This window comes from Rhipicephalus microplus, chromosome 5, assembly GCF_043290135.1.
Source record: "Rhipicephalus microplus isolate Deutch F79 chromosome 5, USDA_Rmic, whole genome shotgun sequence".
NCBI classification, from domain to species: domain Eukaryota; kingdom Metazoa; phylum Arthropoda; class Arachnida; order Ixodida; family Ixodidae; genus Rhipicephalus; species Rhipicephalus microplus.
Genome location: NC_134704.1, coordinates 136,067,263 through 136,081,628, shown reverse-complemented (window position 1 = coordinate 136,081,628; position 14,366 = coordinate 136,067,263).

Sequence of the window (14,366 nt, the reverse complement as noted above, 5' to 3'; positions counted from 1 at the left end):
ACCATGTGTAGCGGCGATGAATGGTTGCTAGACGAAGGGCGAACAATTCCCAGCTGCAGCATATGCTCGAACTCCCTGCGTGCAGCTTGAAGCCTTTTGCTGGACAGCCGTCGTGGCCGGGCGGTGACTGGCGGCCCGGTGGTGACGATGTGGTGAGTCACGTTATGTTTCACCGGCTGTTCCGTGTTGCGGGGCTTGGTGAGCGAGGGGAATTCGGCCAGGACGTGGTGGTAGGCTGATACTGGCTGGAAGGCGCAGATGCCAGATGAGCAGATGTTTGACTCCAAACCACGTACTTTGAGAGATGTGTTGTTATCCTTGAGGCAACGGTCACGTACGCTCACATCCAGGTTGAAGTGGCTGAGAAAATCTGCTCCGAGTATGGCGAAATTAACATCCGCCACCACGAAGACCCAGCGAAACAGGCGCCTGAGTCCGACGTCTATTGTCAGCGAACGGAAGCCGTACGTAGCGATGGCAGTGTTGTTCACTGCCTGCAGCGACGATGTGTTCTTGCTACGTCGGCGATTCTCGGGGGTTGCCGGGACAATAGAGATTTCGGCTCCCGTGTCGACTAGCAGGCGCGAGTTGCTTACGCGGTCGACTACGAAAAACAGGCGGCTGGGTGGAGGGCCGATGTCGTAAGCCGCCGTTAACGACTGGCCGGAGCGTTTCCCGGAAACGAGCAAGGTTGAGTGCAGCGGCTAGCACCCGTGCCGAAACGACGGTGGTACCAGCAAACTCCGTCCTGTGTATCTCGTGCATGGCTTCTCTGGGAAGAGCTTGGGTGTCTTGAAGGGGATCGGTTGCGTCGTTGCTCGTCCTGTTGGGGAGCGCCAGATAGCACAAGTTTCTGCATGGTCTCGGTAAGGTGTTGCAGTTTCTCCTCAAGGCGCGACAGTCGATCTGGTTGCTCATGTGTTCGTGCGACATGACGCAACGAAGCCGCCCCTTACTCCGCCGTACGATGGCCCATTCAAAGTTTTGGGACGTACTAACAAAACCATCGCAATCGACGTGCGGGGGAAACGAGAAGTCGTCGCCGTTGACCGCGCCAAGCCTGCTCATATTGAAGTTTCCATTCAAGCAGCCTCTCACGTACGATTTCAGTGCTAACCATTGGACTGTGACCTTCCACTATTCAGCCAGTAACTGCTGTCCTTCTTTAAAAGCTCCGCAATCTAGGGGGGAAGCCTTTGTAGCGGAAGCTGCTAAGCACCACCGCATTCTTTTCTATCCCGTCTGCAGCCGGCCGTCGACAGCGCGCCTACTCGCGGCGCCAGCTCCTCCTCCTCCGTGTTCGGGGAACAACGTGTTGTCGGGGCCGGCTCCGGGGATTAGACCGGCGGCATGTCACGGCTGCTCGCTTGGTGGCCCCCGTTTCCTCTTTCTTGTAGAAGAACGCGGGGGTGCCTCCTTCTCTCCCTCGTCGAGGGGAGCTCTCGTCACTCGCACGGAGTGGAAATAAACAGTCTTGCCCTGCAACTCCAAACCTGCTTCACGTCTCCTTTCTCGCTGCCTCCGGCAGCCGACATTCCCGGCCGCTACAATCGCTTGACTGACTTGACGTACGTTGTGCCACGCTTGGCGACACCTTCTCGTCGGTCAAATCGAACGCAGTTGGTGCACGTGGCTCGCCTCAAGAAGTTTCATCCCTCCAGTGACATAAACTCGCCCAGCGGGCTTCGTCTGTGAACGGGGGATCGCTACAGTATGAGCCGGGCTGTTGTATGTGCCGGGGATGCAGAAGAGGAAGACGATGTTGTCTGGTGCGGCCTGAGGACTCCATCTTGCTTGCTTGCTGGCTTGCTTGTTCCTTTCTTTTGTGGCTCTCACCCACTAAGGGGGATTGACCAAGAAGGCGGTGGTTAATGCAAGTCAATACCTATAGATTTTCTAGATTAGGGGAATATGATTACTGTGTTTTGACTGTGAAATTATTTTGGCGCAATGTCAAAAAAAAGAAAAAAAGGGGGGGAGAAATACTAGAATTTGTTGAATATCTGAGGTGGAATTGTTATAAGAAATTCTCCTGAAAGTTGAATCATTGCGGTGTATCAGCTAAATAATAAGTGGTAGTGTGGCTAGTAAAATTTGAGAGCTGATCGCTGACTCAGCAAGGTAATCTTCTTGTGTTATATATGAATTCGCAAAGAGCCCCGCAGATGTTCCTGTCACTGTGTCCCAATGAAGTGGCCCCAAAAGACAAAATATTGGAAGTATTAGGTGATATTCCTAATTTTCTGAATAAAATTTCGAAGCAGTTTTTTCTCTGATTTTTGAATCGGTGACATGTGATAAGAAAATGGTCGATATGTTCAGGTTCGTTACAGCCTGAGCACAAAGGGGATGGCACCAAACCAGACCTGTTTAAGCAGAAATTAAGAGGTGGTACACGGCAACGTAATTTTGTTATCAAGACTTCCAATTTACGCGTGGGACACCATTTATTATTCCATGTGAAGTGCAGGTGCGAGAAATCTGGATTCGGTATCATGATTTTTGATGAGTCTTCAAGAAGGGAAAGTTTTCTAAACCTTGCTGCTGTTACATACGCTGTAGGAAGCATGATTGGCACAATCGGAAGATCAAGAGATGTTCGCGCAAGTGTGTCAGCCATCTCGTTTATAAATATACTACGATGGCCTTGCACCCATATCATTCGCACTAGACGAATGTTTGCTAGGATTAATGATTAAAAGTCTCTTGTACTGCTGATGTCGACGACGATGATAAGAATGAAAACACGGAATACGAGTCAGACAATATCACAGCTGTCGATTGAGTCGCAGGAAGTTTACGAATAGCTAGTATAACGGCCATTAATTCCGCTTAAAATATTGGTGTATAATCTGGGAGGCGTATTGAAAATGACCAGAATAATGAGAGAGAAAAAATACCCACACCTGCCTTCTCGCCACTCATAGATGCATCTGTTGCAATTACTATATTAGTACCTAATTGAGACAGGTGTTGTGCTAATAAACCAATAAAATATTTAGCGGGCAAGTGTTTAGCGTTCATGGGGAAGATATTTTCAAATTTTATTTGCACTTGGCCGATTGGTTTGACAGATGGTGTGATCACGAATATATTAACATTTAAAGCATTTAGAAGTGTTTGAACAAATAGCACTTGGGGTTTATATACACGGGACCAATGCTCATTGAAAAAGACACCAGGCTCGGCAAAGAATACAAATTGTCGCCTTCTTAAAGTGGATTCAGAAAATTTTAAATAGGTGTTTACTCTTAAAACACGAAATCTGCAAGCAAGGGTGGGTATCCGAGCTTCTTGATACAAAACATTGTTAGCTGTGAATTTTGGCACACCTAAACAACTACGTAGGGCTTCCCGCTCTGAGAGAATGAGGGGGTTTATTTTGTATGCTGGTCCACCAGAGAATAGCACACATCCGAATTCAAGAATCGGACGAACGTACATGCGATAAATCATGATCAGCGTATCTCTGCGAAGACCGGAAGGGAGGCGGCTAAGCCTACCTATCATTCCAACAACGCGTGTAGCCTTAATTTTAATAGATTTAATGTGGTCACGCCAGCTCAGTTTTTGTTTACCACGATGGCCGAACTTCATCCCCACTCTGTAAATAAATCCACCTATCCTTTAATTCAACCGTAACAATATGATTATTTCAAATAAATGCAACAATATTCAAATAAAATATTTCCGTGCTCCATATTCTGCACAAGGCATCGCTTTCTGGTTCATCGCCATGATATTGTTGCTCAGCTGGGCCAAAATAAATTGGAAGACTTTCAAGTAAAATCCCCTGCATAAGCACGTAAACGCTTACAAAAAAAAATCAAGCAGTGGCTTAGCTCGGCTAACCAGGATATAAGTAGCGTGCGCTACAGAAGAATGGAAGACAAACATACATACATACACACATACATACATACATACATACATACATACATACATACATACATACATACATACATACATACATACATACATACATACATAAAAACTGGAGAGTGAACTCACGCGAGTACAGCGCCAGCCCACCAGTCACACGCCACTCCATGAGCTTCCAGTCCTTTTCCCATGCGCCAGCTGTGCGCCTTGTGACGGCACTGCTCCTCGCACATCCGCAGTGCATCTCTAGTACGAGCACGAGAAAGGGCTTTGGCCCGATCATTGTAGCTAACGCTACAAAATTGGATATATTGGCAAAGTGATAACTACTTAATGTATAGTCACTTTCAAAAATGCACGACGGCGTCTTCGAAAACTCATCTGATATATTTTCTATGCCTAAAAGGTACAATGATAATGAGATTATTTTGCGATAAAATTATCTGAAATTTTCGATGAGGAAAAGTAAATGGTGGTGATTTATACGGTTCAGTTGAGCCCCAGTGAGAGATTGTGCACGTACACACAACACGAATCGAGGCTCATAAAAGATGGTAGGATTAAGCGAATGGCCTATTATAGTGAAATGCTCTACTGACTTCATCCACCAGGGACGTTAACAATTTCCTCTGTAATTTCTTGCAATACATCAATACATTTTTATTCTAGGCGATTTTAACTACCCGAAAATAAACTGGTCACTTCCTTCCTGTTCATTAAGCTCACTTTCAGCCGACAGTTTACATTTCGTGGAACTGTGCGAAGACTTTAACCTTACCCAACTCGTAACGCAACCAACAAGAATGGGCCCCAATTCATCAAATGTTCTTGATCTGATTCTCACCACTGTACCTGACCTTGTCCATTCTATTTCATATATCCCAGGCATAAGTGACCATTGTTTCGTGCACTTCAACCTAACAGGTTCTTTAAGGCGTCGGTCAAACAATTGGAAAACAATAAGAGACTACTCACGCGGCGATTATGACTCAATCAACAGTGAACTCGAATCGAATTTTGAGAGCTTTGCTAATGGCTTCTTTGATCGCAGCGTTCAACAAAACTGGAACTTGTTCAAAATGAAAGTTGAATCTTTAATCACGCGATACATTCCCACATACGTTATCAAGGGTCGCCAACGCCCCCCTTGGTTCTCAACTGACTTAAAAAAATTGCGGAATAAAAAGAAACGGTTGTTCCGTCAGGCAAAGCAGACTAATTCGTTAGCCCGTTGGCACGTGTACAAATCTGTCCTTTCCGAATACAGAGCAGCTATCAAGGAAGCCAAGCGCGTTTTTCTTAATAATACCCTTCCCTCAATTCTCTTAACCAACCCTTTTAAGTTTTGGAAAACTGTTAAACCTAGGGAAAAGGAAAACATTTCGCTTACGAACTCAGACGGGCAGCCAGTTCGCTGTGAAGAGTGTTGCATTGCATTAAATGATTTTTTTGTTACTTCTTTTTCAAGTTGTTCTGCTTCTGCGTTTCCGCAAATGCCTAGTCGTGATTTTTTACCCATGTATCCTGTTACCGTTGATGCCGTTGGAGTGCAAAATTTAATTCACAAGCTTAAGTTATCCTCTTCTTGTGGCGTAGATGAAATCAACTCAAAGTTTCTAAAAAACACTGCATTGTATTCATCAATTTACTTGTCCTTAATTTTTTCGCAATCTATTCAGACCTCCACTTTGCCGCTTGACTGGAAGGTGGGGAAGGTGGTCCCTCTGCACAAATCTGGTAACACACAGTCTCCTCTCAATTACAGACCAATTTCCCTAACCAGTGTTCCTTGTAAAATGTTAGAACATATAATTTACTCCAACCTTGTCTCATTCCTAGAATCAAATTCTTTTTTTACTCCCTACAAGCACGGATTCCGAAAAAGTTACTCATGTGAAACCCAACTTCTTTATTTTACTAATGACATAGCATTGGCTTTAGATCGCGGCTCACTTGTGCATTGCATTTTTCTTGACTTTCAAAAAGCTTTCGATAAAGTACCTCACCAATTACTCCTCCTGAAAATTAGTGCCTTAAACATTGACCCGAACATTCTTAAATGGATTGAATGCTTTCTGACTAATCGCACTCAGTTTGTAACAACTAATGGCTATAACTCACCTCTCTCTAAAGTAACATCCGGCGTACCCCAAGGTTCCGTATTAGGCCCTTTACTTTTTCTTGTATATAATAATGATCTCTCAGACAGCATTAACTCCGCTATAGGGTTATTTGCAGATGATTGTGTAATTTACCGCGAAACAAACAATGAATATGATAACCAATTTCTACAGTCAGACATTGACACTGTCTCAACCTGGTGCAATAAATGGCTTATGACTCTCAACTCTAACAAATCTAAATGCATGTCAATAACCCGGCGATCTAGTTCTCCCCCCTGTACCTACAGAATTAACGCCGTTCCCCTTCAGCATGTCTCTTCATATAAGTACCTCGGCGTTTACATTACCAACAATCTATCTTGGCACACGCATGTTACCTACATCTGTAATAACGCTAACCGAACGCTAGGATACTTACGCCGCAACTTTTCTCGCGCTCCGCTGTCCCTCAAAATTCTATTATACCGATCACTAATTCGCCCAAAGCTTGAGTACGCGTCCGCTATATGGGATCCCGTGCAGCAAAATTTAATTAACGCGTTAGAATCTGTTCAGAACCGCTCAGTTCGGTTCATTTGTTCTAATTATTCCCGTACTGCTAGCATATCAGAAATGAAATCTAACCTTGACCTACCCAATTTAACTGTCCGGAGGAAACTGGCGCGACTGCATTTTTTTCATAAGATATTTTTTCACAGTCCATCAATGAAGCGAGACCTAATTTCACAACCGTCATACCACTCATCGCGCATTGATCATCAGCATAAGGTTGCGATTCCGTTTTGCCGCACCAAATTCTTTTCAGCAGCCTTCTTACCGAAAACAGCCGCCAATTTGAACCACCTTCCCTTTTCCGTTGTATCAATAACAGACCCTTTGTTGTTCAAGACTGCAATTTCTACGCAATGCTTGTAACTATACGCAGTTTCCATTATCTATCTTTGTCTTGTATGTGCTTGAATTCTTATACATATTTTAGTTGACTTATGTTGCCTTCCTGATTTGCGCATCTGATACTTGTTTCTTTATTTTGTCTTTTTTTCTTGTGTGTTATATATGTTGTACCCACCCCCTCTGTAATGCCCTACGGGCCCTGAGGGTACTCTAATAAATAAATAAATAAATAAATAAAAAGACAGCCGTATCAAGCAGGTCAAGTGCTTTACACACAGAGCGGAGTGTAAGTACGCAAAAGTGAGAAAAAAGGTCAGGCATTTATAACAATTGCGTTTTTCGATTAGCTGTTCGTTCATATCGATGAACGTCTTTTCTTTCATCACTCATGGGTCGCTTTTTCAGTGCGTATAAAGACATCGCCATTCTTTATTTAAAGAAAAATATTTTTTATTTTTTAACAATGTGAATAATCAAACATGTAAGGGGGTTTCAGATTGACCAATATTATTAAATTCATTGACAAAATAAATATTCAGTCAGTAATTTATGGTTCGCTGTGCATGTGGTATTTCTGTGTTTCACGTTTCGTAAATTCTATGCATGTGTTCTACTGTTAAGTATATCAACATGTTAACAAAAAATATGCAAGTATTGCCTGATGTAAAGTAGATGCGACGGAAGGGAGAAGTATAGAGCAGCCCACTTGATCACGGCGCATAATAGTCAGCCCTCTACTCGGGCCATTTTTAGACCAGTGGTCTTCAGCTGTGGGCGTTAATAATTTCTAGCAGCGAGAATCTCGCAATGAATGTGGGTACTCATGCCGATCAGCAAAAGTTATCTTTGCCACTGCTGAGTGTAAGTTTTAGAGCACTTTGCAAAACCTTGTTCTTGCCTCGAATGATCGATAAATAAATTATTGCGTATTTCTCAGCTGCATTGCATTCGACGAATGGGCTGCCTGATAGTCTACTGAATACTATAAGGAGTAAACTTAGAAGGCAACTTCAGTATAAATGAGGAACGTAATTTAGGCCCCACGAGGTTATTTAACTTGCATCTGTGTTTAGGTACTCAGTCGTGCTTACTGTCGGCCCTCAATAAAACTACCGTAACTGCCATCGGGAATCGAGTCTATGACTTTTGAATATATTTAATTGAGTCACCGTGGTAGACAATAAGTGCTGCACATTTATTTTGTACGCGTTTCCTGTATGCATTCTTTGGCTTGTATAAGCTGTATACAAAACAGCTGTCCTTACACGCGTAATGAAGAACGCAATGGCAGTGACTGGAATAACTTACTTTGATGGCAACTCTGTGTGCACCTCACAGATTATCTTAGAATTGAGGACCCTTTATTTAAACTTATCTACAATGTGAACGCCCACAGTCACCTAGGATCCACTTTTTCAGGATCGTTCACCTCCGTTGTTTTAGAACAGAGCGAGCTTAAGCCAACGCAAGTGCTCACATGCCTTACTCCAATTTCGTAAGGCCGGCTGGGTGCTGATGTGTCCGTTCACGCAGGTGAAAGCGAGTGCTAAACAAGAAGAGTATACATGAAAAAGAAGGAGAAGGCTCTATGTTAGAGCCATCACGAAAGTTCACCGAATAGTTCACCTTTCACACTGGCGCAGCGATCTAGAGACGTTACCACTTCGTTTATCGTGAACTGAGACGAAGTGAAGCACAGCAGTCGACTACAGTGTGCTACCCTAATCTGCGTTTGTACATTCACCTACACACCACGCATCGACTTTCTAGCTCTGTTTTTAGCAAAGCCATTGATATTTCACGCTGTAGGGAGACCCTCAATGGTCATTTTGCATTACTTCTTCCAAGCATAGTCCTGGTCAATGGGTAGCCCAACACTTGAGTACGGCTAGGTGACGAGCAAACGCCATTTTACTGTGCTCGTTTACAGGTAGCGGGTAGCATTTACGGGGCAGCGTGGTAGCAGCTATTTTGCTCCAATTTTAATGAAATGTCTGCAAGGCTAAATCTGTGGTTTTTTTCACCCAAATCAATTCTCGTTCCCGTGTCTTGTTTGAAACCTTTTTGTCGTGACGCCTAGTCAAACACTTTGTGTAGCATTGTGTTGGTAGCTGCTAGCATAGTAATATGATAGCTTTTTTGTTTCCTCACTTGTGCATCACTTTGGTTTGATGTAAAAAATGTTTTTTTAAATAAATGTTCATTTTCTAGCAAGAAAGTCAGTTTTGGAAATCATAAAGAAAAATAGTAATTATAGTATGAATGTCCGACACAGAGAAACACATTTTGCTTTACGAAAAATTTAAAAACCAGTAATCAAGCGCATCTTCAAACAAAGTTTTCACGAAACAGGCAAAGCTGCGGAATGACAGATGAACGCTTATACTATAGGGCTTAATATTATCGCGTGTTATAAAAACAAAATGCTGGCTGTATATAGCTTATATTTTGTCATTTGCTTTATATTTCGAGTTTTTTATTGTGATTATCGCAGAACACCACCTGTTGAGTGTGCAAATACCTTTGGCGTATTTGTTTCTGTTCTCCTATACTTTCTCGCTCATAAATCAGCTCGGGGGCCCCCATTTTTAAACTCAATTAGGCATCTTAGACATATCGTCAAGCTAGAGCTTCCAACCACCTCCCGCATATTATGAAAGCCCTTCATTATAGCAATAGGTATCATCGTTAGCAATATTGCTTTTGAAGTACAAAATTTTGCCTTTCTTTCAGATCTATCAATTTGATCGCGTTTTATCGCGTAATCGCCTTTTGACAGCAAGGCATAAAGGAGTGATGAATGAGGCCTCTGGTGTTCTTATCGCTGTATATAATTAGAGATAGTGAGCGAAGTCGAGGCCATATGTGTTCAATGTTCAGACTTCCTCACTAATGTTATTTTTTGCTTGTAATCCAAGTAAGTCTTTTTATGACACATTTATTCTACGCGTTGTTTCAGCGGCATCATAGGTTTCTATTTGCAGAAAGCCCCAGCATGCCTAATACATTAGAAATATGATCGTGTTTCACGGTTCACACCAAAACGAGCAAACACCATTTAACAGCCCCCTGCTTGCTGCTTTCATTCATTTCTGTAAAAAAAAGTGCAGCCATTAAAATTAGATGGCTGCTCGCCTCGCGGTACTACACGTCTATTTGGCTATGCTAGCATGATGTGGGCGTATTAAAGTATGTTTTACATGGGGGGGGGGGTGCGTTGCGCATCGCAGGCATAACGAAAGAAAAGGCCCACAGTGTTTGAGTACGGCATACCAGGCATGCGGTAAGCAGCCGCAACAATTGACGCTAATGCGTTCCAGTACGTCTTTATTTACACTACATGAAACATCAAGAAACTGCTGCGATACGTTGTCATTCACTTCAGGCTCATGCACTGTTTGCTCAATTGTAAATGTCGAACCGTACAACTGAGCTAATAAAATGGCTAATGAATTCTCAATTGTAATAAGAATTCTGGTTGACATTATGACCTCATTCAAAACGTATGCTTAAACTGATGACCAATGAACATTCACACCTCGACCCCAGCTGCGCAAATTCCAATGGTTGCATGTTGTCGCATAGCATTTCGTCGAAATGTTTCTTCATGGACCCGCGTTCTCGCACCAGTAATTTTTCGATGTAGGCAACCATGGTACCTTACTTCTTGGCTTGTACTCGTAGCTGAAGTTCGGGAGCATCATTCTTGCATTACCTTCCCGCAGCTGGGGTGATGCAAACTTCGTGATTGATAGCAGTTGCTGGTTGCCTTCAATCACTTCTTGCATGCCGGTTCATTCTTTAGTGCAGACAGAAATCTTCACGCTGGAGCAAGAAGGAATGATGACTAAGTCTTCTTGCACACTCAAGACGTGCCTTCCTGATAACGTGTGTGGTTGCAGTGATTTTTCTGTGGATATTGTTATTGACTCCTACATTAGGTGGACGACGGCGCCGTGTTTACTTAAGAAGTGCATCCCCAGTATCACATCCCCGGAGCAGTGCTCTAGAATAAGAAAGCTGGCGAGATAAGTACGGTTAAGGATGGTAACTCTTGCTGTGAAAACACCAGCTGTTGTTATTATATGACCACCAGAGGTCCGGATATCAGGGCCTTTCCAAGCAGCCTTCACTTCCTTCAACTTGATCGTGAAAAACCCCTTAACGACGGAATAGTCGGCCCCAGCCTCGACGAGAGCGGTGACTTTGTGGCCGTCGGGTCGCTAGTTCATCTTTGTGCGTTGCGGTTTGGTCGTGGCGTCGGGTCACGCCTACGTCAGTTTGCTCGAATGCTTCGACGTGGCGTCGTCAGGTCGCCTTCTGGCCGGGAAGTTTCTACTTCAGAGCTCTGTCTGCCTATCGGCGTATTACCTTGCAGTCGTGTCGTCGTCGGCAGCGGAGGGTCTTTTTCGGTTGTTCGTCGTACAGCAAGTTCACCTTCATCGGCTGCTGCCCTTAATTTTCCGAATAGAGGCTCCTGGAACGGCCCCTGTTGGGGCTGCTGTACTGCTGTCACCGATGACTGGACCTGTAAGGTCCAGGTGATGGTAAACAGAAGGAACTTCGAGGTGCCCTTTCTGAAGTGGCCAGCTGGTCAGTGATGTCTAATGGTCAGTCACCGTGCTGTGGGGGCGGTGCGTTCACGGTGAAGCCGCTAGGCCCATTTGGTGGTACTGGCAGCGGTGGTATGTGTGGCTAGCTTCTCCGCAGTGGTACCAAAATGGAAGGTTGTAAGGAGCACGCCAAACATCGCTATTCCTCGGTACGTAGCGCTAGGAGGCACGTGGGTGGTGTGTCGTCGGTAATTGCGGCAGCGGTGTCTGGCGACCAAAATGCAACGGCGTGGTCTTTTGACGTAGAAGTGTGGGTGGAACGCAGCGTCAGCCAGCAGCAGCGTACGTTCATTATGGCTTGGCGTTGCTGCTGCGTTGACTCAAAGATGACCTGCATTTGGTAAATTTCTTCTCTCACGATATCTGGATTGACAAAACTTGAGGCTAGCACAATGGGAGCATTCAGCGAAGTGCTTCTCGCACTACGGCTCTCATGGTTTCACGCAGATTGTCGGAGCTAAGTGGCTGGATCTCTACACAGCCTAGCGTCGACTGGTGGTTGAATTGTTGTGTTCGTAGATCTAGGGCCCTTTTTATAGTCGTCGCTTATGAAACAAATTCTTGAACGTTCTTCAGGGGAATCTGCATCAGTACCGCTAAAAGCTCCTGCTAAACTCCTCGCATGAAAAGGTGGACTTCCTTGTTCTCAAGTATTTTGGTGTGAAGGAAGAATTTGATCATCTCTTCCGTGAAGAGCGCCACGTTTTCCTTTAGCCGCTGCATGCGAGTTTCAAAGAGAACTTCTGCCTTCTTGCGGACCACACTTGCAAAAGTGGAGAGTAGCCTGGCTTGACAAACGTCCCACGTTGTGAGGTTTCGCTCTTGGTTCTCAAACCGAGTCCGAGCAGCGTCTAATAAAGCAAAATAGACATCCCGAAGCTTGTCATCGTCGGTCCAGTCGTCAAAGACGGCATCTCGGTCGAACCTTTCAAGCCAGTTTTGCAATGAAGGCAGTTTTCAAGCCAGTTTTCTGGGATCAGCGTACAAAGTTGGTGGCTCTTTGGAATGCCGGAGCAGGAATGGTGCAGGTGGCACAGGCGATGTCATTGTCACTGTGGTCAACGTCAACGTTTTGTTTTTCGAAGTATTGTGGGGTAAAAGCCCGTAATACGGTGACAGGCCTTGTCAACTACGTCTAACGTGCTGCTCCCGGCTGGCGTCAGGGTATTCTCCACAACGTGGGCTGTTTCCACAGCTTGACGGGGGTGTCCGATACACAAAAGAGGCAGCGCCTACACGAGATGTCACGGGCTCGTGACGCAGACGAAGGGAGCAGGCCATAGATCGAAGATGAAACTGTTTATTTGGGCTGAATTCAGTGCCGACAAACAGTAAGTAAGATTGAAACGATACACACTGGCATCGATAGCGGTGAACAAAGCGTTGGCCGGCGATCAACTGACAAGTTCTGAAGCAAGTCCGCATTTATACACGTGCCGTGGAATATTCTAGCGGTATCGCTAGTCGCCACGTAGGTTCCAAAATGATCTGTTATGTTAGCGATGTGAGTGTAATCCTAACAAAATTATCTCCTATAGTGCCGAAGCTTCTCAGACACTGCAGGCGTGGTTTGCGCTGACAAATACGTACAGTGTAATGCGACGATAACAGAACTTGAGGAAGGATTGTGGCAATATTATATCACAGCAGCCCACACTCAGGATGGCATGATGGATTCTGGAGGCCATACCACCAACTTATTCTAAATTGTACAAGGCAAAACCTCAAATCAGATGTTGGTCATTATGTGAAGACGCGTTATGAGTGTCTAATAATGAAGTCGGAGTGCAGACCTCCGATAAATAGAATGGCTTTGGAAGAATATTCCACCATACCATTTGATCTAGTTCATCTTGACTTCGCTGAAGCTAAGAAGAAAAGTGAGGGCGTCAAAATAATGCAAGCTTTCATGCTATTGGTTGATGGGGGCATGCGCTTTGCAGCCCTAAAAAGCTGAAAGAGAAAACGTGAATTACGTAATAACACCGTTATAGAAAAATTGTCAAGCTCACCAAGGTCATCGTTGAAGACAGTGGACCCGCGTCTAGCAATCTCTATCTACGCAACAGAGCCAGTGAAAGGAACATTGTGCTTCGATATCTAGCGCCTTATAATCCTGAGACCAATTCTCGCACTGAACGCATGATTGAAGACCTCAAAATCCATATGAAATTGTACCAGGATTTCAAGAGAGGCTGTAAGAGTGCTTTGACGAGTGCTTTGAGCTAAACCAGCGCAAGTAAGGCTGTGATGGCACATACATACTCCTAACTTTACTCTAAACAGTAATAATAAACAATAATAGCTTGTAATTTATTATTGCTGATTGATATGAACCTTTAGAGTATGCATGAGCCAATATTTATTGATTTGTGAGGTTTGACGTCCCAAAACTATCATATGAATATGAGAGACACCGTTGTGGAGGACTCCGAAAATTTTGACGACCTGAGTTCTTTAACGTGCATCCAAATCTGTGCACACGGGCCACAGCATTTTTGCCTGCATCAAAAACGCAGTGGCCACATCCAGGATTCGATTACACGACCTGCTGGTCAGCGGCCGAGCCCCTTGGTCACTATACCACCATGGCGGGGTAAAATTACGATGCAGCAACGACTTATAAAGACGTGTTACACCAAACAAAGAGGGAAAAAATCAGAGGAGGCGTCTATTTGAAATGTGATGTCATATTACCAACGTGAGGGGATCGGCAAATGGTCCGGAGAGTGTAGCGACCCACATCATGTGTCAGCAGCACATGCAAAAAGAAGAAGACGACGAAATAGAGAAGAACATACAGCAAAATGATGTAGTCACAATCACTGCTTGAAAATTTTCTATGTTATAACAA